Source organism: Triturus cristatus, chromosome 9 (assembly GCF_964204655.1).
Source record: "Triturus cristatus chromosome 9, aTriCri1.1, whole genome shotgun sequence".
Taxonomy (NCBI): domain Eukaryota; kingdom Metazoa; phylum Chordata; class Amphibia; order Caudata; family Salamandridae; genus Triturus; species Triturus cristatus.
The window spans coordinates 599,637,498-599,660,173 of NC_140592.1; positions in this window are offsets into that span (position 1 = coordinate 599,637,498).

Genomic DNA, 22,676 nt, shown 5'->3' on the forward strand with positions numbered 1-22,676 from the left:
TATTTAGGAAATAACATTAAAAAGTCTCAGAAATTCACTGAAAAAAAACAGAGGTTAGAGGGAGATTATCGTTAGGAAATAGACAAAAAAAATGTCGCAATTTACAGAAAAAAGATAGGTTACAGGGACATTGTAGTTAGGAAATCTAATTAAAAAAACCTTAGAAATTCACTTAATAAAGTAAAGGTTACAGGGATCTTAAAATTAGGCTCTGATTTCACTTATACAAAACCATAGCAATTCAGTAGTTATAGTTATCTGAGCTAACGATAATGTACACCTCCTCAATGCACTGCTTATGTCTTCACATATTACATCACTCATGACATGATCAGTGACATCATTGATTACATCATTGATACATCTCAAATTACATCACTGATGACGTCACTGAAGATATTCTACAGTAAGTGTAAGAGTTTTGTAAACATTTCTGAGACTTAAAGATATATATTAAGCTACACATAAGTTTAACTACTATTGTTTCTATACTATTATTGAGTGCTACTATTTCTAACATATCTCACCTGAGTGGCTGTGTGACTGTCCAAATCGGTGTGTGAGTGCCTGACTGAATGGCTTTATGGGTGTGTGAGATGGTGTGTGAATGGCTATATAGGTGAATAAGTGGGTGTGTGAGTGATTGTATGGGTAGGTGAGTGTATTTGTGAGTGGCTGCATGAGTGGCAGAATGGGTGGGTGTGTGAGTGGCTGTATGGGTGGGTGAATGTATTAGTGTTTGAGTGGCTGTATCAGTGACTGAGTGACAATGCGAGTGGCTCTATGGGTGGGCGAGTGGGTGTGTGAGTGGCTGTATGGGTGACTGAGGGGCTGTGTGAATGGTTCTATGGGTGAGTGACTGGGTTTGTAAGTGGATGTATGGGTGAATAAGTAGCTGTTTGAGTGGCTGTATAGGTATGTGAGTGGGTGTGTGAGTAGCAGTTTTGCTTTGTATGTATCTGTGCAAGTGGCTATATAGTCAAGTAAGTGGGCATATGAGCGACTGTATGGATGTGTGAATGGGTATGTGAGTGGATGTGTGGGTAAGTGTGTAGCCCTGTTACTAGCTATATGTGTGAGTGAGTGGCTGTGTGAGTGTCTGTATGGGTGAGTGAGTGGCTCTATGGATGAGTGAGTGGTTGTGTGAGTGGTTATATGGGTCTGTGAATAGTTCTGTGTGTGTGTGGGGGTGTATGAGAGGCTGTATTAGGGTGTGAGTGGTTCTGTAGATGATGTTATCAGTGATGTCATCAGTGTTGTCATCAGTGATATTACTGACCATGTCATGAGTGATGTAATATGTGAGGTCATAAGCAGTGCATTGGGGGAGTAAGTTATAGTTAGCTCAGGTAACTATAACTGCTGAATTTCAATGGGTTTGTGTGAGTTACATCTAAGCCTAATTATAACATGTGTGAAACCTTTGGTTTTTTCTGTGAATTTCTAAGGTTTTTTTCAATTCTATTTCCTAACTATAACATCCCTGTAACCCTTGTTTTTTACGGTGAATTTCTAAGTTTTTTTAAATTCTATTTCCTAACTATAATGTCCCTATAACATTCAGTATTTTCAGTGAATACATACATATATACCATTACCTTACTGTTAAGGAAACTTAGGCAATTAAAAATGCTGTAAGCCAGTTTACAATTTACCCTAACTCCTTGTCAATTATTAATTTGTTTGATGTACTTCAATTACATTTTACTTTATGTATTGTTATTTTTGGGTAAAAATACTGGTTTGTTTATTTTGCATAGAGGTGCCCTTGTGTCCCTTGCCACATGGGCCTCTGGGGGGCTCAATATGTGGCTACCTTGCTGCCTTATGCACTCTTTCATATGTTTTTTACAGGACTCGGGACAGAGTACTTGAGTCCTGTAGTGGCTGTCACAGTATTTCCTTTTGGAGGATCTGATACCAAGTTATCTTTGAAGGTTTCTGACTTTCAGCCCTGTTAGGTCCTATCCAGGCCATTTTAGCAGTACTACATTCTCAAAAACTACTGAATGGATTTACACCAAGTAAGAAAAAGCACAGTCTTTGTTTAATGTTCTGCCATTGTGTCAAATATGATGTCATTACATTCAGCCATTTTTTTCTGCATCGAAGAGCAAAGAATCCTACTGGAATTAAAATGGCCAAATGTACTTTTTCTTGGGCCGTGTTTGAGTAACAGAACAAAAACTGCCTTTCCTTGGGTAACTTTGGCTTAACCATAAGTACACTGTTGCAATCGATTCCACTGCCATACAATTCGTAAAGCAACACATTATAAGTGACAGATTATGGAAGAAGAACCAGATAATAAAGGGGACCAGTGTAGAAGGTACTTCCTGATTTGTATCGTAATGCAGGCACAAACCTGCCAGGAGAAGTCCACCAAATAACAGTCATTGGCATTCAGGGATCTGTTGCAATCAAAGGTGATTATTTTCTGAAGCTGGGCAGAGACATCATGTTTTGTCTACAAGAGCCTTGCTCACTTGAGCCAAATGTGTTGGGGTAAAGTGGAAGCACTACCTCTGGAAAAGGGATAATGTCTCCTTTCAGAAGTACCTTTTCTTCGTGGATCTCTGCTTAGAGATCACCCCAGGAATGTGATCCACACACTTGAAATTACATGTGCTCCTACCTTAAAATTAAAAAAAATCATTCTTTTGGAGGTTTATTCCCACCACTAGACATTCGAGAAAAAAGCAAAGGAGATGAGGTAGGGGTGGTCCTCCCTGGCACCGAGTCTTGCCCCCTCCCAAAATTGGCACCAACAGTCTTTCTGCTCTCTGAGGGAGGGGATTGGGGTTCTCACTGAAAATATGCATTCCCAATGGCCAGAAAGCCCACTAAACAGCAAGGTAACTTTTCTTAAAGAAGAGGGGTGGGAGTGACAGGGCCATCTGTATTCCCACCTCTGACTGGATTGAGCAGTCTTTCTGACCCCTTGAGGTGTGTTGGGGGTACCACCCAATCTGCCTCACCAGGATGTAAGCAGCACCCATTAGAATCCAAAAAATGTGTTTGAGGGGGAGAAAGGGCACCCCCCAATAAGTTGTAGTCTTTCTTATCCCCTAAGGCGATTAGGGTTTACACACCAATCTTCTACCTTTATGGGGTGTTGAAAGCCCACTATTTGCCATGGGGTGCAAGTGACTTGCCCTAGTATTAGATGGAGCCCACCAAAACAGCCTCAACAGTATTTCAGCCATCTTGAGGGTGATTAGTTGGTTTACCCTTCCCTCAGGTGAGCAGAAAGCCCGGGGGGATAGCCTGTGCAGGCATGGGGTGGAGCTCCCACCCCAGGACAGGCTCATCAGTCTTTCCACCAGGGGTGGCGGTAAACTCCTCTCCGCTGGCAGATTTTTGCCCACTCTACATGGAGCACAGAGTTCTTGAAAAACTCTGCGAACTGCCGTGTGGTTGAGTTTTTCTCTCTCGTGGAATGCCAACATTAAGTTTGCGAGAGTGAATGAGAAAAATTGAGCACTAGTACGAGTCCTGGAGTGATTTCTCAATGGCTGTGGTTGTGGAAGGCAGAAACCAATCACGTTGAGAATGCTGCAGCACGAGTAGAAAATCCACTCAAGCGGCAGAAAGAAGCAGCACCCTCTGACGCTGCATATGGTGCTGTTCATGCTGATTTTACAGCATGTAGCAATCTCCTGGTGCTAAATGTCAGCGCAGCCAGCGCGACGTGCTGCTATTCCGCCGCTTGCTGAATTCTGCGGAATCTTGCATAATTTTTATGTAACTACACAGAATTCCATGGAGTAAAACTCTGCGAGTACTGCCCACTCCACATTTCTTCCGCTCACCCCACTAAACACCAGAGAATATTGATAAAAAAGATGGGGAAGGGGTGGCCCACATTAGCATGTGTACGTTAAATGCAGAGGCGCTCTGTGGTTATTGGGAGCAGTCACCCATTCTACGGGCATTTACGAAAGTAACAATAGAGAGTTTCATTGTGTCCAGTACATGAAATGCATAATTCCTTTAAATGCAGAATTACTGCCAAAAAACTATATGTGTATGAACAGAGCATTTTACTCGTTTGAGAACACCAAAAGGAACTAGGGACCAGCTCTAAGCCAAATGAAAATAATTCTGTACTTTTAGCAGAAATATTATCACAAAAAATGGTATGGAGTATCCTGATGTGTTCACTGAACCATTGAGGTAATTAAAAGTATTTGACCTTATTAAATTAAAAGATGGAGTGACCCCTGTCATACACAAATTTCGATCAATTACTTATCTGTTGAGGGAACTATTACCAGCAGAATTTAGCAAGTTGTTAGATCACGGTGTGACTGAGGAAACTGAAAGTTCATAAATGACTAGACTCAAAAGGTTTAGCCTACAAAGCACAGGGAGGTGGCAAGGGAAAGGCCATATGCAAAGGAGTGGTTTTGAGGGATTGTGGCTAAAACTTCATCCATTATCTAATATAACTGAGATCTTGAGAACATTTGGGAGCATTTCATGCCTGAGCTTCAACGGTCTGTCCTTGGCCTACTATCAAACGGGTTTACACCATGATTTGTGGCCAATTACTTTCTTAATAACGTTCCTTTGTGCTTTTAGATTCTGAAGGGTGCCGTTTGATTTGGCTCCAGATGCTGCGTGATACAATGTCATTTGCATCGTATTATGAAAAAAGTGCTGGAATGTCTGCCTAATATCTCATTTTTCCAGGGAGATATGTTCATTTATTGTAGTTATATGGTGCATCTTGGAAACATTTTGATGAACGTTTTAGGTAGTCTCAGGGAAGCAGGGATTGCTGTTAGAAGTGACAAGTGTCAGAATGGTGCATGGTTGTTAATGTATCTGGGACCTACTGTTTCTAGAGATGGAGTGAGGGCAAACGTGTACTAGGTAGAAGATGTCGCGAAAGCACTTTCCCTACAAAACAAAGAGGATCATAAATGTATTTTGCGTAGGTCAGAATATTGTTATAGGTTTTTCCAAGATTGTGCAAGTGCAGTAGAACCGCCAAGGGCTTTTCATAAAAAGGCCGGTCAAGCAAGAAATCGGCAAGAATACACACTGGGAGGATTTGACACATCCAGACATGCCATTCTTACTATTGATGTGAATTGTAAGGGCCTAGGGGCAACATTGTTACAAGTAGTGGAAAGGAAGTGAAACATCGTTGCTTATGACTCACAGGCCCTCAAAGGCTCAGAAAAGAATTATTCTTTGGTGGAACATACATCAATAGCATGCTTTTGGGTCATCTACGGTAGCAAGTTCCATCTCTCGGTTATTCTCTTTGTCGTGCACACTACAACAAGCCCTTAATTTTTTTCAAGGCAGTGGATATGTGTCTCCAGAACCTAGCATCTGTCTGTCTCCCACTTATGCCATTAACAACTGTTCTTGAAGCAGAAGAGAATGACAAAGAAGTTGTTATGTTCATTTTATGACACAGGGTCAAAGGAGCCGTATTCAAAGCTTTTATGACAACTGACTGTGTGTGTGATTAATACTGTCAGGGGATGGGTGTGTAGCGGGTAGTCATCTAAGAAAGGAATTCAGGACGTTTTCCACTTTTTGCCATGTAAGGCATGAATTAGGCTTCGAAGATGGGAAGTTGTTTTGGGAAGTAGATTGGCTGCTCCTGAATGAGTTAAAAAAAATCATAAATATGTCTCATGAGGGACTACTGGGACACAGTCCTACTGAAAATAGGATAAGATTGTAGTATTAGTGGCCAAACTTGGATACTCAAGTTAAATGAGGATTAAACATGCATGGTTTGTCCAGCCTCGGGCAAGGTTAATCTAATCCACAATCTGTCTCTCTCCCTCATCACAATTTCCAATAAGTCTTACTGCAAAATTGGGCTAGATACCGCTAGATACTGCTGGACCTGCGGTGGAATTGATGGGAGTAATGCCTTGTATTGGTGGACAATCACACAAGACAGAATAGTACCTCAATCCACAACAAAACTTTTAATAGACTTGTTAGGAGGTATTTGTCAATGTGGGTATCAAGGTGGAACTGGTGTCTTACAATGAGGTCCATATGACTCCAACAGTATGAAGACCTTTCTGCAAGAGATGTCCCTAAACATCGCAGACCAGCCTTGTGGTGTCCGACAACAAATGGCCTAGTGGAAAGAGTAAAGCGGATGATCAAGGAGTGTCTCCAGATGCAGCATGGGAATAGCATGAAAAGAAAGAAACTGGGGGGCTTATTTACAAGCCCCTTGAGCCGCGGGTACATCACTTTTTCCCATATTAAAAGTGGCGCACCAGCGGCACAAGGGGCTTGTAAATAAGCCCTTGGGCTTTTACGTTTAACTGTGAACTCAATTTCCAGAGCATCCCCTTTTCTCTCTCTGGAAGCTAAGAATCCAGGGACTACATTAATGACAGCTTATCAACACTGTCAGATGGCAAATGAAGTAGATAGAGACCATATTGGAGAAAAAGTATTAAAGAATCAAAATAAATATATTTCACATTATAATTGTTTAAGGTGTGTCAGAGGAAGGTAGGTGGTCTAGTCTGTGTAAAGAAAGCGCCATTATCGCATGGTGAATCATCGACCTTTTATGAATTGTATATAAATGCAGAAGTTGAAAAACAAATATGGTGAGGTTTGGCAATGGCCAAAAATGTGGTATGGACAGATTGTTCAGCTCCAGAAGAAACACTGAAACAGACACGCAACATAATAATGTTTCAGTTGGTGGAATTATCCGTCGTTCTGATCGACAGTGCAAGAATCGATTTAGACAACAGAACAATGTGTAAAGATACTCCAGGTTCATTCATTTTGCTGCCTCTTTCATTTTTGTGATGTAGATTAATGTAAATTATGTTTGCATTGGAATTGCTTCATGCTGTTATCATCTTTTCCGTGACGATTCGCTGTAATGTTTATCCATGTTCCAGATCTATTCGTTCGAATCTTTCCCCATCACCGGCCCATCATCCACCTTGCCCTGCACCTTGTTCCATACGTAACAATTTGTAGGAATGTTCAACCACGAGTGCACTTTACTCACTATGTTCCCCATCATTTCCAATAACACCTTGCTGCTCCTCGCTCTCCTTATGTCAATCATATTTTCATCCTTTCCTGGAAACAATCCGGGGCATATTATCAAGCTCCAGCGATAATTATCGCTGAGCACGCTTAGTGCGCATTTTATCATCACCGGCTATCGCTGCAATATATCGCCAAGCTAGCGCTGTATTATCAATGCTTAGCGCTATGGCGATAAATATTCCAGCGATAGCGGGAAAATGGCTAAACATCGCTGAAAAACCAGCGATGTCCCTTTTCAAACGGTGATAAGCTTGGTGATAAGGCCCTGTGGCCTTAAACCCATAATCCACCTCCCATGTTAGGTATGCCTTAGTCAGGAATTTAGCAGACGTTAAATTCCTGCGTTAAGGCAGAGTTAGCACGATTATTGCTACGCCTCGTTGGTAATATCACGAAGCTGCCTTAGTGATATTTTCCCGTGTTGTTTTGACAGCCACGCCTACTTTGCATCTCATTATCGATGCGATGCGAGTTGTGAAAAAACGGGAGCTAAATCAAGGAAACGCGCTAGCGTGTCCTTGTTAATAATGCGATAAAAATATCGCCACTTTTCACCCGAAAACGGACGTAAAAGTGGCGATAAAAATATCGCCAGCCCTAAATAATATGCCCCTCAGATTCTCTTTCCTGTGTCATTCCTTCTGACTTCTCTTTTCATACATTTCAGGCTCTCCTAAACGAGAAACTTTTAGAATCATGTTTTTCTGTGTAAAGTTACAGTTTTGTTTTGTTCCTTTTCCACTGTGTATTATACCACTTTTAATTTTATTGTTATGCGCTTTGGCAAAAATGCTGTGTACATTCAAGAAGTAGAAAACCCTCTGAATTCCTACATACCTGCGTCATGGAAAAAAACTAAAGAGCAATCAGAGAGTATTCAACAGTTTCAGGAAAGCAAAGAGCTTTCATGAAAGGACAAATAATTTCGATAAGTAAGGGAAGCAAGAACAAGTAAGCATTTGCACACTTAAAAAAAAGTGTCACAGACCAAATGAGAGCGATGTTCTTAATGGTTTATAATGTTCAGCAATAAGCACAGGTGCCCCTGGGAACAGGTTTTATGGGATGCCGATGCTTACGACCAATTGAACTGATTGCTTTCATAACAGTGGAATGAGCCTAAAAAGTCGATGTACACACTCTAACCTCAGGGGCTGAGCACTTCCCGGTCATTTGATTGGTTAGCTAATGTAAATGCGACGGAAATACTTTTATATCTTATCTTTACACAATCTGCAGGAGTTATACTGGAAAGATTTTTTTTATACTTTTGATTCAGGCCCTCCAGTTTTTGCCTTCCGCTTTACTTAAATATCAGAACCTGAAACATAAAAAATAAAGAAACTAGCTGCTGTTATGAAATATGCCGCTCACAATCCTCTGCATCTACACTAGTTATTTTCTCCCTTATCTTATTTTAGCCAGAAATTCAAATTTCGTCTTGGTTGTATCGTATATCATATGTTATTTCTGATTTATAATCCTAAAAAGTGAAGCATTGCTTAAAATTGCTTCGGAAAGGTAAACGTCTAAAACGAGGATGTCAACATGAACTAAAGAGAACAGACGCTTTGGGACTTTTTAGTACACAAACGAAGATCACTAGTAAAAGTTCCAGGAGTGGTAGCTCCAATGGTGCAGCAGGTGAAATGGGCCCCTGGACCCAGGAGTGTAAGGGGCCCACTGCACCTTGATTATAGTAGTCTTTTACTACTCATTACTCTCTGTACAGCTCTGTACAGCTCTGTACTTCATATACTGAATTATAGGTTTTAACTCTGAAATTATAGGTTTATCACTCAACTGGGTTTATGTATATACATTTGACAATTTTAATTGAGTATAAATACGAAGGGTAGTCTTACTTAGCGTCAACTCACTTTCAACTAATGTGGCCTGACTGTACGCCATAGAAAGCTTTGTTAATTAATTAATAATAATAATTTTGATTGTAACAAAGTTGATATTATTAATTCACTGAGTATATAAATAATGGCTATTGTAAGTAACTGTAATATCCCTTTATCTGTGGTATGGATGGGGACTCAAATATACAATACTGCCATTTGTTTGGCTGTAACTCATTTTGGTACAGCCCCTATGGAGAAGCCCTCAACTTGCATCTAACTAAATATCAGCTGGGGGGCGTGGCTTCGGAGCCTCAGGAAATGGCCGCTGTTCCCGGGCGCTCTGTCGGGACGTGAGGCAGCGGGACTTCTCCGGGCCGCTATTCTCCTTCCCGGACCCTGAGACCGAATGGTAATGCGGTCAGAACCTGGGCCTCTTCAATTGCAGCCACTGTGAAAGTGCAGGGTGAGGCCAGCGCATGCATTTTTCAGTTTTTGCCGGCCCCGACTCAGCGTTTCGTCGTGTTGGCCATTTTGTTTTTCAGCGCTCTGACGGCTTCCCGCCTGAAGCAGTGGGATGAATATTCCTCACAGCAGGATGTCTGCTCTTGGCTATTGTAGCCTATTTCTTTTGTTTTTGGCCATCATTTCCCTCATTTGAACTCTAATTTTCATGCTGATACTTCCTGGACTGATGTAGCCTATTCTCCACTTCAATTGTTTGTTGCTTTGATTTAGTTGCTCTTATATAAGGCTGTGTGACTTTATTTCCATAATTTTTCCTCATATTAAATACGGTGGTTCACCTCTTGAAACCCCTCATGGCAATGCCTCGCACCAATCGTAGTGGTATTCTTCATCCCAATGAGCCAGTTTTAGGCGTCTATAATCCTTTTAATTCTCTACAAGACCACATGGCGGATAATACAGAGGATTCTGCTGGTCCTTAAGGGTGCTACTCCATCTACTCCTCGTCTAGGAGCAAAGCAAGGTTCTAAAATACCCTCTGCAATGGCGTCTGCTTCAGGCAAACGAGTAAAAGTGAACCCACCTTCTCCTACTAATTCACCATCTTTAATGTCTATGGAGTTTCTTCTTGACGAAATTTGTGCTTTTAAACCACATATGGAGGAAACCAATTCCCGTTTGCAGAATCTAGAAGCTAATTGGTCTCTTGCTGAGCAAAGAGTTGGGGACATCGAGAAGCGTTTTGATTCTGTTCAGGGTTTTACAAATCAAGTTCCTCACTTGGCCAAGGAGATAGAGCAACTTAAACAACAGATTGAAGGTTTGGAAAACCGCAATAGGCGCAATAACCTACGCATTTATGGCTTAGGTGAAGGCCTTGAAGGTTCAAACTTTCTTGCCAACTCTTCTGGTTTTCCCTGATAGCCCCTCACTGAACATCCAGCGTGCTCACTGCCTAGGTCAGATAACTTGTTCTCCATCATCCGCTGCGAAGCCGAGGGGAGTCATTTTGTATTTTCTTGAGTACACAGATTTGCTTAAGGTCCTTCATGCTGCCAACCAACGCGGAAAAATCTCTTGGAATGATTCTAATCTCTTCTTTGCCCAAGACTATGCCAAGATAACTGCTGATCGTCGGAAAAGGTTTTTTGGAGATGAAACCTGCGCTGCACAGCCTAAATGCTAGATATGGTTTGTTCCATCCATGTCTCTTCAAAGTGAAGTATAATAATAAAACAACCAGCTATGAGGATCCTGCGCTTCTCCAACAATTTCTGAACAGTTGTAGAGTGGAATGCATGGATGTGCCTCATTCATGAGGGTCTTATACATTTTAACAATATCTGTTTGTTATATGTTTTGTTCTTACTAATGTTTCACCTCCTCCCTGTTGCATTATGTGCCATTTTGTCATACTGATATGTTTCTTGTTAACTCTTTTCTTTTTTCTTTTTACCAGGTTGCGGTCTTGTGGTCCCTCGTCATTTTCTGCCCTCTTAAATTTTCCTGGAGAGTTTCCTCCCCTGCAGTCTCATCTTGACGTCTTCCGTTCAGCGTCCTACTTCCCTTATGTGGCTCCGCCAACCCTGTTCTTTTTGTCTTCTTATGGTATGTATTTTTGTTACAGTATTTTTTCACCAAATACGTGTTTTGTTTTGTCCTTTTGTTTTGTTTTGTGTTATGTTCCTATCTTTTCTTTCTCTCTGTATACTCCTTCCTTTCACTCCATTCTCTGGTCCTGTTTTTATCTCTAGTATTTTTATTGCTCCTTTTTCTATCTTTTGTATTCTTCTTATCTCTTACCTCACTTTATTCATTTTACTGTTTCATACCTCTCTGCTTTTATATCTGTACTATTCCTCTATATTGATCTTCAATTCCATAAGTTACCAGATGATGTTTTATTCTTTTCACATGTATATCTCTGTTCTTCTCAAGTTTGTAGGTTTATTACGTATAATTAGATGTCTCTGAATATCATATCTTGGAATGGTAAAGGTTTGGGTCCTCCCATTAAGTGTCAACAAGTTTTGTCTCATATAGCAAATTTAAAAGGAGATATTGCATTATTGCAAGAAATTCATGTGAAAGATGTTGAGCTTACTAAACTTCGTCGCCATTGGGTAGGGCATGTTTTTGCATCACCTGGATCAGGAAAGCATAATGGTGTTGCTTTCTATGCCATAAATGGTTAAATGTTCAACTCATAAATCGGGATACTGATTCGGAAGGCAGGTGGGTTGCAGTCTCCTTGTTGATTAACAAAATTCCTTTAACTATTTTCAATTTGTACGCTCCCACTGTCCACGATAAATTGTTCTGGCCCCAAATTCTCTCCTCTCTGATGCAATATACTGATACCTATATCATTTTGGGTGGGGATTGTAACATTATTATGGATCCTTTTTTAGATAGAAGGTCTAACTCTCATTTCTCATCTTCTCCTATGCACACTCAATTTACTTCTGCTATCTCTCAAAGATCTCTTGTCGACTCCTGGAGACTTTGTCATCCTACCTTACAAGAATACACATATTACTCACCTGCTCATTCCTCTCAATCCCGTTGAGACTATATCTTTATTTCCAAAGCTCTGACCCAACACATTACCCACTCTGTCATAGGCTCTATTTTAATCTCTGATCATGTTCCAGTTTCCTTAAGTCCAGATTTACTCCCCCCATAAAGGGTACTAGGAGATGGAGGTTTAATAACTCTCTCCTATTAGATCCCAAATTTACATCAGCCTTCCTTGATTTTACATCCTTTTTTTTTGCGGACAATGAGTCTCCTCAGATATCCCCTCAACTTATATGGGATACTTTTAAAGCTGCCTCTAGAGACTTCATTATTTCATTTGTTGCCCAAAAAAGACGCACTGCCTCTCACTCCATACAGCTACTTAATACACAAATTAAACAATTAGAACACTCTTTTTACTTAACTAAGAATCAATCTGATCTGAATGAGCTTCTTAAGGCCAAATTCTCCTTCAACAAACTTTCCACTGAGTCTGCGAATTTATATTTACTTAAATCTAGTGCTAAATATTACAACGTGCAAAATAAAGCTGGCAACCTTCTTGCCAATTAACTCAAGGTTAAAAAAGAACGCACTAAAATTGAATCCATTGTAACTTCCTCTAATATTATAACCCATAAAGACGAGGATATTTTAGCAGAATTCACTGATTTTTATCAAAAACTTTACACACCTGAGTCCCCTCCTTCATTGACTGACATTACTCGGAATTTGTCCTCCATTCCCTCACCCTCCTTTCCAGATGTAGATTTTTCCTCCTTGGAAGCGGATATACACTCTATAGATCCATTCAAATACTTAAAAGAGGAAAAGCTGGACCGGATGGCTTTACTATAGAATTTTACTCGCATTTTTCCAAACTACTTATTCCTAAACTACACCAGTTATCTTCATTTTTCATAGCATCCCATAAATCTGAAGGCTCTTTTCAAGGAGCTTTGATTTGTCTTCTCCCTAAAGATAATAAGGATCACACTTTATGTAAGAACTATAGACCTATTTCTTTAATTAACCTAGATTGTAAGATTTTTGCGAAAATTCTTGCTCTGCGTTTGGAGACAATTTTACCAAAATTAATGGGCAAAGAACAATGCGGTTTCATCAAAGGCCTGTCTGATAATACTCATTTTAATGTTCTTAGTAAATCTCATTCCCATAAACAATCATTAGCTGCTGTTGCGTTAGATGCCGAAAAAGCATTTGATAGGGTTAATTGGCAATTCATTTTCTCAACTCTTACTTGGTTTGGCGTTGGTCCTAAATTTCTTTCTTATATCTCATTACTTTATTCTTTCCCTAGATCCTTTATTCTAGCTAATGGCCTTGTTTCTTCTTCGTTTCCTCTCCTCAGAGGTGTCCATCAGCGATGTCCGCTTTCTCCACTTCTATTTATTTTAGCACTGGAACCCTTTTTAACAAAAATTCGCATGAATAACGATATCACTGGTTTTCCTTATGTAGATTACTCCTGAAACTTTCTGCATATGCTGACGACATTCTTTTATTTATCTCAAACCCTCAAACTTCTATACCGTCCTTTTTATCAGAGGTTTCAGATTTTGCATTAGTATTGGGTTATAAACTTAATGTTGATAAATGTGAAATTCTCCCTTTAAGTAAACTCTGTTTTCATGCTGACTTCTCGATTTCCTCTTTTCATTGGAGTCCGTCTAAGATCAAGTCCTTAGGCCTATAGTTCACACCTTCCATTAAAGATACTGTAGCACTAAATTTAAAAACTTTACTTGTAACCCTAAATTACTCTACAACTCGTTGCCACCCTTTGTTCTTATCTTGGTGGGGGAGATTAGATTCCATTAAAATGATGTTAGTCCCAATAATTTTATTTTTCTTATCTAGCCTCCCAGTTAATATCTCTAAATCCTGTTACAAGAATATTTACTCTATTTCTTTTTCAAGAGGGATCCTGTATCCCTTTTTCTGTGCTTCAATCTCGCTTTTCTCTACCCCTGTCCTTTCACTCCAAATATCTGTTATTGAGTACAGCTGCTCAAAAGTGTCATGATGCCTTTACACTCTCCTCCACCCATACTAAATCCTCTTCTATCACCATCCAATTTTTGCATTCTTCACTCTCTGCATCCCAAATTTATAAAAAATTACGAGATACCTCTATTACTCAGGATAAATCTAAAGTAGAATGTGACTGGGAATTGGACTTAGATGAATCTTTTTCTATCTCAATTTGGACCAAAATTTGGACCAAAATAAGGAAGTCTTCTAGGGCAGCTAATACGACTCAAACTCTATTTTTTGTATATAATAAACTTTTGATCACTCCAGCCAAATTACATAAAATTGATCTGTCTAGTCCCTCTACCTGCTGGTCCTGTTTGGCCTTGGTAGCAGATCTTAAGCATATGTTATTTACTTGTCCGTCTATTCATGCTTTCTGGGTCAGAGTTTGGTCAGAGTTTGGCAACAAATTAATAAAATTTCCTCTTCACATTTTCCCTTTTCTTTTTCCCACATTTGTCTAGGTAGCATTTCAGAGATATGGTCCTCCTCCTCTATTAATGCATCCATTGTTGATTTACTCTTAGCTGTAGCATTCCAACAAATCACCAAGTCATGGAAAAACGCTTTGAATGTTTCTTTCCAGGCCTGGTGGTACGGAGTCTGTTGCAATCACAGATTAGACAGGGCTTATGTCCACCCAATTACGCTTGCTATTAAACGGGACTTATTATGGTTACCCATTACTAATTTCCTGAATGTATCTTCTCAATTCTTACCTAAGCATACTCCTTGCAATGAAGAAGTATCCAAACTGCCTTGAAGTTAGCAGTAATTGTTATTATACACTGTGTTTTATATCTTGTTTTTCATAAGTTTTTTATTAGAGGAATTATTATAGCTCAATTACTGCATTCTGAATACAAAATTCTGTTATACCATGTGTTACCTCCTTCTTCCTCCCCCTTCCTCTTTTTTGTTTCTTTTTCATATATGATATTTTTTGCATTCTCCTATATTTGTATATTGTATTATATTTGCTATTATATTTTACTGTGTTCTCCAATAAATTATTTGTAAAACTTAACTAAATATCGGCTGCTGTTTGCTTTTGACTAATTTTTCATAGCCCGGTATTAAGACCCACATTTGTTTGTAGGGATCAACAAAGTATAAAAGATTTCATATTGTTTTCACATCACATGCATGGGTGTTTTACTGACTCGATAATTGCATTGCATTGTGATTCCATTTATATAGTGCTTACTATCCCTGATGAGGCGTTCAAGCACTTTTACAGTGTGTAGCATGCTACTCCGGAACAGATAAAGAATTAGTGGTGAATGAGAGTTGTGAAATTTGAAAGTAATTTGAGTGGTGGATATGTTATTCAGTTTTTTGGATTAGAAACCATAGCGGAGGGAAAACAGCGTTAATAACACAGACAGAACTATGCACTATGCCGTGCCATTACAATGCAGGCACTACAACGAATGCGTTGTTACCACGTGTTCCATTACAACACATGATATTACAATGACTTGCTTTAGGGAAAGCATTGTTGGATTTTAAATCCAACACCTTCCCCACTGTTGCACAGACTGGAGGTGGAATATACTATTCCAAAGTCCAGTGCTTCCCCAGCTTTACCCAACCAAAACCCCGAAAAGCACAAAAACCAATGGTGTGCGTATCACCGCGCAAAACACCAGGAGAGATCCACTATGGAAGAACAAAAACAACAGAGTATCTACAATTTTTCCTTTCCCTTCTTCCTTGGAATTTTATATATATATATATATATATATATATATATATATATATATATATATATATATATATATATATATATATATATATATATATATATATTAGTTTTTTCCAAAAATGGACCTCCTATTTGTTTTTGTTGTTTTTAAAAACTACTTGGAATGCCTCTTTTATTGGTGTGTGTGTGTCACAGCGCTCTTCCTCCTGGAACCAAAAGTCGGCTCCTTTAAAATGAAACCAAGTGGGTGTGTAGCTTTAATTGAAAGAGGATAATGCAGTCAGCCATCACAAATGATTATCAAATATTGATTGATGGTCTTTTTTTCCCTCCGGAAATACACTCCAATCTTCTTCATATAGTTGTTGAGAAAACTAGAGGTGCGTTGCTGAGATGGAGTTGAGTTGACAAAGAGAAACTGCTCTTTGATCTTCTCTTGTGTGCCAAAGAGCATTTTCAAATGTCTGGATGAGAAAGCAGAACCAAATGATATTGTCAGGCACTATGGCACCCTATGTAGCTCCATTAGAGAACTTCACTCCAATCCCCTATGACACTGTAAGGCAAAGCCAGAGAGATGGTTTGATTCACACTGTTCAAAGGCACATAGCAATTTCATTGCAGATTTTAAGCGGTTCTGAGAAATATGGACAACATGTGCCTTTATAGGATGGCTTTCAAGATGGATTTTGCCGATAGAAAGAAAACCATAAAAGAAGATGCCTCTTCCGAGTGCTCCAACATATATTCATTCATTTTGGCAGGTGATCAACATGTCACATTTCATGGATTCCCCAGAGTCAGGCCTTGGTGTTGTGGTGTCTCCTGATAAGTGGGCAAAGCACTTTATCAAGTCTATTATGGTTCAGATGCGAATTATGAGTCATACATTGGTATGAGAGACAATGTAGATGGACAATATGCAGGGTTTGATATTGAGCTTCAAGTGTCTGCAATAAATAGGTGCATATGGACAAAGCTCCTTGTCCTGATGTGGTTTCTGCAAATCTTTTTTAAGAGAATGTCCCTTTATGTGTCCCTCTTATCACCATTGTGTTGAATTCGATTACTAGGACTGGCCCACCCCAATCTTGCTCCCATGCAACTATTATGCCTATTTTTAAAAAGGGTAGAGGAGATGACCAAAAGTGTTACTGCACTATATCTCCTATCAATTCAACGTCCAAAATTATGGGCAGGATTTTTTTTGATCGCCTCGAGACTTGGGCCATTTTTTAAATCTGTTTTATTTGGGGTGAACGTGACCAAAATGGGGTATCAGAGGGCTTTACCTAGCACCAGTTGCATTACATGAGGACACATTCATTTTTGTTAGGCACAGGGAGATTAAGTGATTTACCCAGAATCACAGGATGTTCAGCGTCATTGCCGAGACTCATACCCAGTTCCACAGATTCGAGGCCGACCGCCCTAGCCATTAGGCCAACTCAATCATACTCTCTCTGATTTACAGTTCAGATTTCATGCAGCCCTAAGCACAGTTGAACAGTCTCTAAACCTTTATCTTTTAAAAAATAAATATACCATAGTTAAAGAAGGCGCCCTTTTTATGGCTTTTATGGTCTTAAGTTCCACTTTCGACCACATAAATCGTCCCAAACTGTGGGACATTATGTCTGATATTGGGGTGCAGCCTTATATTGTTAGTGTTCTTATGCAATTGCACAACAAGGAGACTGTCAGTGTTAGAGGTGGCCCACACAGTGAGACCACAAAACCATTCAAACTTATGAGAGGGGACCAACAGGGTTGTGTGCTTGCACCATTTATGTTTATGTTATGCATCGATGGACTGGAGAAACACGTGGCTAGCTCGAGAATAGATTTCCCATGCATAGGCATTGACCCCATTCCCATGTTGCTCCATGCTTTGACGTGGTCCTCCTTGATGCTGTCCATATTAGGGTTACAGAGATTGTGGGATCAATTCTTCAGGTTCACGGCTGATCTAGATTTAACATTAAAACAATCTAAGAACCATAGAATGGTGTGAGAAGTTGGCCTGATATATGCTGTCCACTAGTTATAGTGGGCACCCTGGATCAGTCCAAACAACCCCTTATGGTGATAGGTTAAAGACAACCTTTATTGAAAGCTATCCTAGTGGTAGCTATGGAGAGCAGCCTTCAGGCTAAATCATGAAGGCATGTAAAGCAGCTTGTTTTACCAGTCTATAATCTCTTGAATGACCAAATGAAAAGACAACCATACCAGGTATATATATAAAATATATGTATTTAAGATAAAACACACCCCTCTAGTCTCTTTATAAGGCTGGCGTTCGAAGTACTTAAGTTATGTTAGTATTCAACAGTAAAAGCACAAATACACGTTTAAGCCCTAGGGGCGTACCAAACCATATAGCAATAAAGTGGTATAAGAACCACGACTGAACTAGACACAAGGCCTAGAGCCCGTAGAAGTGCTTGGACCACAAGGAACCACCCAAGGTAGTGACACAGGGGACCCACGGGGGGCGCGTGCAGTGTGAGAACACAGCCGCGAATCGCCGTTAACTTCTATCGGGAAAGTCGCAGTTCAAAATTAAGAGTTTAAGGACATTTAGAGGACGATTACAAGCAAACCCTTTTGGACTAAGAGGTGTCTAGGGCCAACACCTGTGGGAGCACCGGAGTTCTCGAGTTACCTCACCCAGGGAAGTCAGGTGCATAGGTGTCAAGTGGTGTCAGGTCACGGCATCATTTTCAATCGAAGCTGGTGATACACCGCACAGAAAAACCAGGGGAAAAAGGAAAGGCAATTTTTTTTACAACTTATCCTCCCTGCGTCGCAGACCCGACGTCACACTAGCTCATTCACACATGCAGTCATTGGTGTGGCCCATAACACCAACACTCACACGTCTCCACTCACGAGTCTGCACACAGGAGGGATGATGACAATCAAGCGCTGGACATGTGGGGGAAGTACCTTGTTACCTATAGGGAAGAAAAGTTATTTTACAGAATATACATTAGCATCACCCCCTATAGGATACTAACCTTAAACATCAAGGCACTCCACCACTTGGTCGATGGACCAATTAGTTGGACTGGTTGATGGTGATTTAGAACCAGCTAAAACACATTTAAGCCTCGGAATCCTCTAATCTCTTATTGAAAAACCACAAACTGTTATTCAATTATTTGTTTATCTAAATATTGTTTGCAATTAATATTAGCATTTTGGTCAATCAAAGTTTAGAATTTTGCTCAATCAGCACAATTCGCATGACATTTATATTTACCTATTCTTGCTATCTGGATTTTTCCTAATTCATTTGGCTCTGCATAACCGAATTTAGCCGTTAATTGTCCCAATAAAGCAGGCCAAAGCTCAAAGTCCGAAAGTTCTTTGCTCAGCACGTTACAGTCCCAAAGATCTCCAAAGGACCAGAAATCGTGCAAGCATCTGTCATCGCCTGTGGGGTCGATAGGGGTGTGCAGTCATCGAAAACTGCAGAATGCCAGCCCCTTCCTATTCTACTACCCTTTTTATAATAAAATTCGGGATAACATGAAACATTCTTAGGCTAAGGAAGCAGATGATTGGTCGATTTGATGAATTTTGTAATATCATCCGATTTCACGTCAGTCTGGGTTCTCATGGATTTTGCTGGTTCACTTCCTCTGTCCATGTTGTCCTTATGCAACAATGTAAAGGTTTGCTTGTATGTCCCAATTGTTCATTTAGACCAGATTTTACTGACTGAAGTTTGGTAGTCTTCCATGTTTCTATCCTTGACCAGGAACACTGCGCCTTGAGGTTGCCTGGAGGTCTACGGAGCCATCCGAGTTTTCGCAGTAGGCCTCGCACTCACGAGACGGTGGCCACTTCTGAACTCCATTTTGGACGCCATGTTTTGGTGGACCCAAATGCCAACTCAAGCAAAACAAACACAAAAGAGTAATTAATACAAAGAAATGGAGATTCTAATGTTAAACCCTCACTAATCCCTTTATGTATTAGTATTTTCCTATCTTTTAGCGACATTTAAAGCAATACAACTCACCCTTCGGTCCAAAACGGGAATACAAACGTCACAAAAGCAACTTAATTCATGCGATATCCTATTACCACACATACTACTATTAATATGCGTACATAATTTAGTTATTAGAGTTACTCTGCCATTCAAATAGCAATAAGTCCCACGTGTAATTGGTGTTTAATAAAGGTGCAAATAGTTGATTAATATAACACAGCAAACGGTTAGTCAAATTATAATATAAGTAGGTTATGTTATTAGTATTGTCATGCAAAATAGAGGAGGTATACAAAATTTTGCTTTACCTGCTCCATCAATCCGCCCTTTGGTCATTTTTAATATCACTACAAATCCCTTAAATTTTGATAACATTTATAATAGAAAATAATTCAGTTCTCTTAACTTTTGTTAGATCACATAATTGTTTCCCCTGTCTCTTCCTCTTTTGCTTTCTTATACATATTCTCTTTCCATTCTTCTAATTCTTTATCCTCCATTTCTCTTTCTTTTCTTTCTTGCTCTCTTTTCTTTGCAGATTCTCCTTTTATATGTTTTTGTAATTTTCTTTTCTTGCTACATAAACATCCGAGTCTCAGAATTAATACTAAAAATATCACACATGTTACTGGGAATAAAATCTTACCAATAAAGGTACTACCTAATTTGAGTAAAAAGTCTTTAATAGTAGAAAACTTTTTTCCAATCTTTTCCCAAATACCTTCAACCTCCAGTGGAACAATCTCCTCATGCAAATCAGTTATATTCTTTATGTACATCTTTAAATCTTTACTTTCGTCAGGAATATAAGTACAACACTGTTGAACCTTCATCATTCCACAGACTCCACTCTCTTTTGCCAAAATTATATCAAGGGCAAGTCAATTTTGCATTACCATGGCTCGCATGGCAACCATTTCGGTATTTACCAATAAAAATCCTCCAGCAGTGCCTGTTGACAAGCGATCCACTACTGTTGATAATTTTCTAATTTTATGTGCATTTAAAGATGTTCCAACTGCTGGTATCAACGCTCCAAAAATGTCTCCTACAATTTCTGCCCAAGATTCTCTTTTTCTACGTGTTAGTTGTCTACCTATTTCGTGTGCACCATCTTTTCCTCTACCCACATGAAATATCTTTGGGAAAACCAGGCCTAGATAACATGTGCCATACCAATGGTCGGGTAATCGATAATAAGCTTTGTTCCCGCAGATAAAATATAATCCATGAAATACCGGATCATTTCCTCCTTTAAATCCCCATCCAACCATGATTCTATAAGTATCATGGCAATCACTTGCACCTATGAAATAGTTATCATACACAGTTTGATTTCTTCTAATACACAATTTCCCTTTCTGAGGCCAACCTAAAGCCATTGCTGGACTAGCTTCTCCTTTCAAATGTTTTTCTCTTTCAACATCCCAAACTGTCTTTTCTTTTTGTCCCTCAGGTACCTTCTTTTGCATTTTTATTCTCCTCTTTTCTACCATATCTAAGAAAGTCTTTTCTTCTCTTTTCAGACTACAAGTGAGATTATATTTGAATACTGACTCTAATGTTAATTCTCTAGTTTCTAAGAAAAATTCACCTAACACTTTACCAGGTTTTACTTTATTCAATTTATGAACTACAGGTACTTGTGAAAATATGTTATCTGCATCTGAAAAATAATTTTCCAGTTTCCCTCTTTTGTAAAACAAATTTGCTAATACGCTACATGTTATTCCATATGTCACTGGAAGGTGATGGTACGTCACTCTCTCAGACACTGATGCAGGCAACTGCATGCATACATAGCAATCTCTCACATCCATTGTTTTTACATATTCATATAATAATTTTGAGAAAACATTGTTATAAAAATCATTTATGGGCCTATCTTTATGTAAGTAATTTCTATCTATTTTAGTCGGATAAATCTTCTGAATCTTTTACACATCAGTTTTATTCTCACTATGACCTACTATTATTTCTAATGTAACTTTAAATGAAACCATTAAAGCCAACACACTCCACAGAAGAATTAGGAATCCTGTACAACAACAACCCATTTTGCACCATCTTTGAAGGAACACACATGTAGATTTTCTACTTTCTGTGTTTGCCATTTCGGAAAATGATCAGTGTCTTGTGACTTAGCCTCATCTACTTCACAACTAGTTCTGTCTAAACCCAAGGCTCTAAGCACCTACTTGGTTCTTTTCTGTTATCTTTTTTAAGTAATGTTTTCAAGTCCCTCTTCTGGAGCACTTTTGTCTCCTCAGTTTGGCATTTGATCGTCTTTCACTTTTCTTTCACAATCTTGATTCAGAATTTCCTGAACATCCGTCTCTTCCCCGATGTCTGACAAGATAACTCTCAGGATTTCCGATTCTTCGTCGTCCTCAACCACTTCTGGTATAGTCACCTCTAGATCTCCTTGGCTGTCTGCCTCTTCTTGTACTTAAGGAAGTGCCACATACGACCATTCTGGTACTTATACTTCTGGTTAGGCTTTCTCGTCCTTTTGCTTTCTTCTGATGGTGTCTGTTCAACGTCTTTTGATTTCTCTTGGCTAGACACCTCATTCACTTGTTCAGCTCTGGATGATTTCACTCGTGTCAATCTATATCTCAATCTCTTTATCTTGTATGGCCAAATTTCATCCTTTGCTGGCCTTTTCAACATATTTCCCTTTTCATTTCTCTCAGTTCTCCATGCTCTTTTTCTCCGGACTCGACCTTCTGGTACTTCTTCGTCACTGTCCTCAGATGCAGTTTCAATTTGACTTTTACTTTCAGTAGTCCTTCTTTCCACCACTTCCTTTTTCTTATCTACTTCTGTCCCTCCTCTTGGTTCTTCCACACAATCTTCCTGCTGACTAACTGTCCCTTCTTCTAACTGGATGCATGGTTTCCCTACATCTCCTCGGGGGTCTTCCGCAACAATCTTTCCCTCTCTCTCTGTATCTGATACCTTACCATCTACTTCTGTTATTTCAGGTGGAATTTCTCTTGCC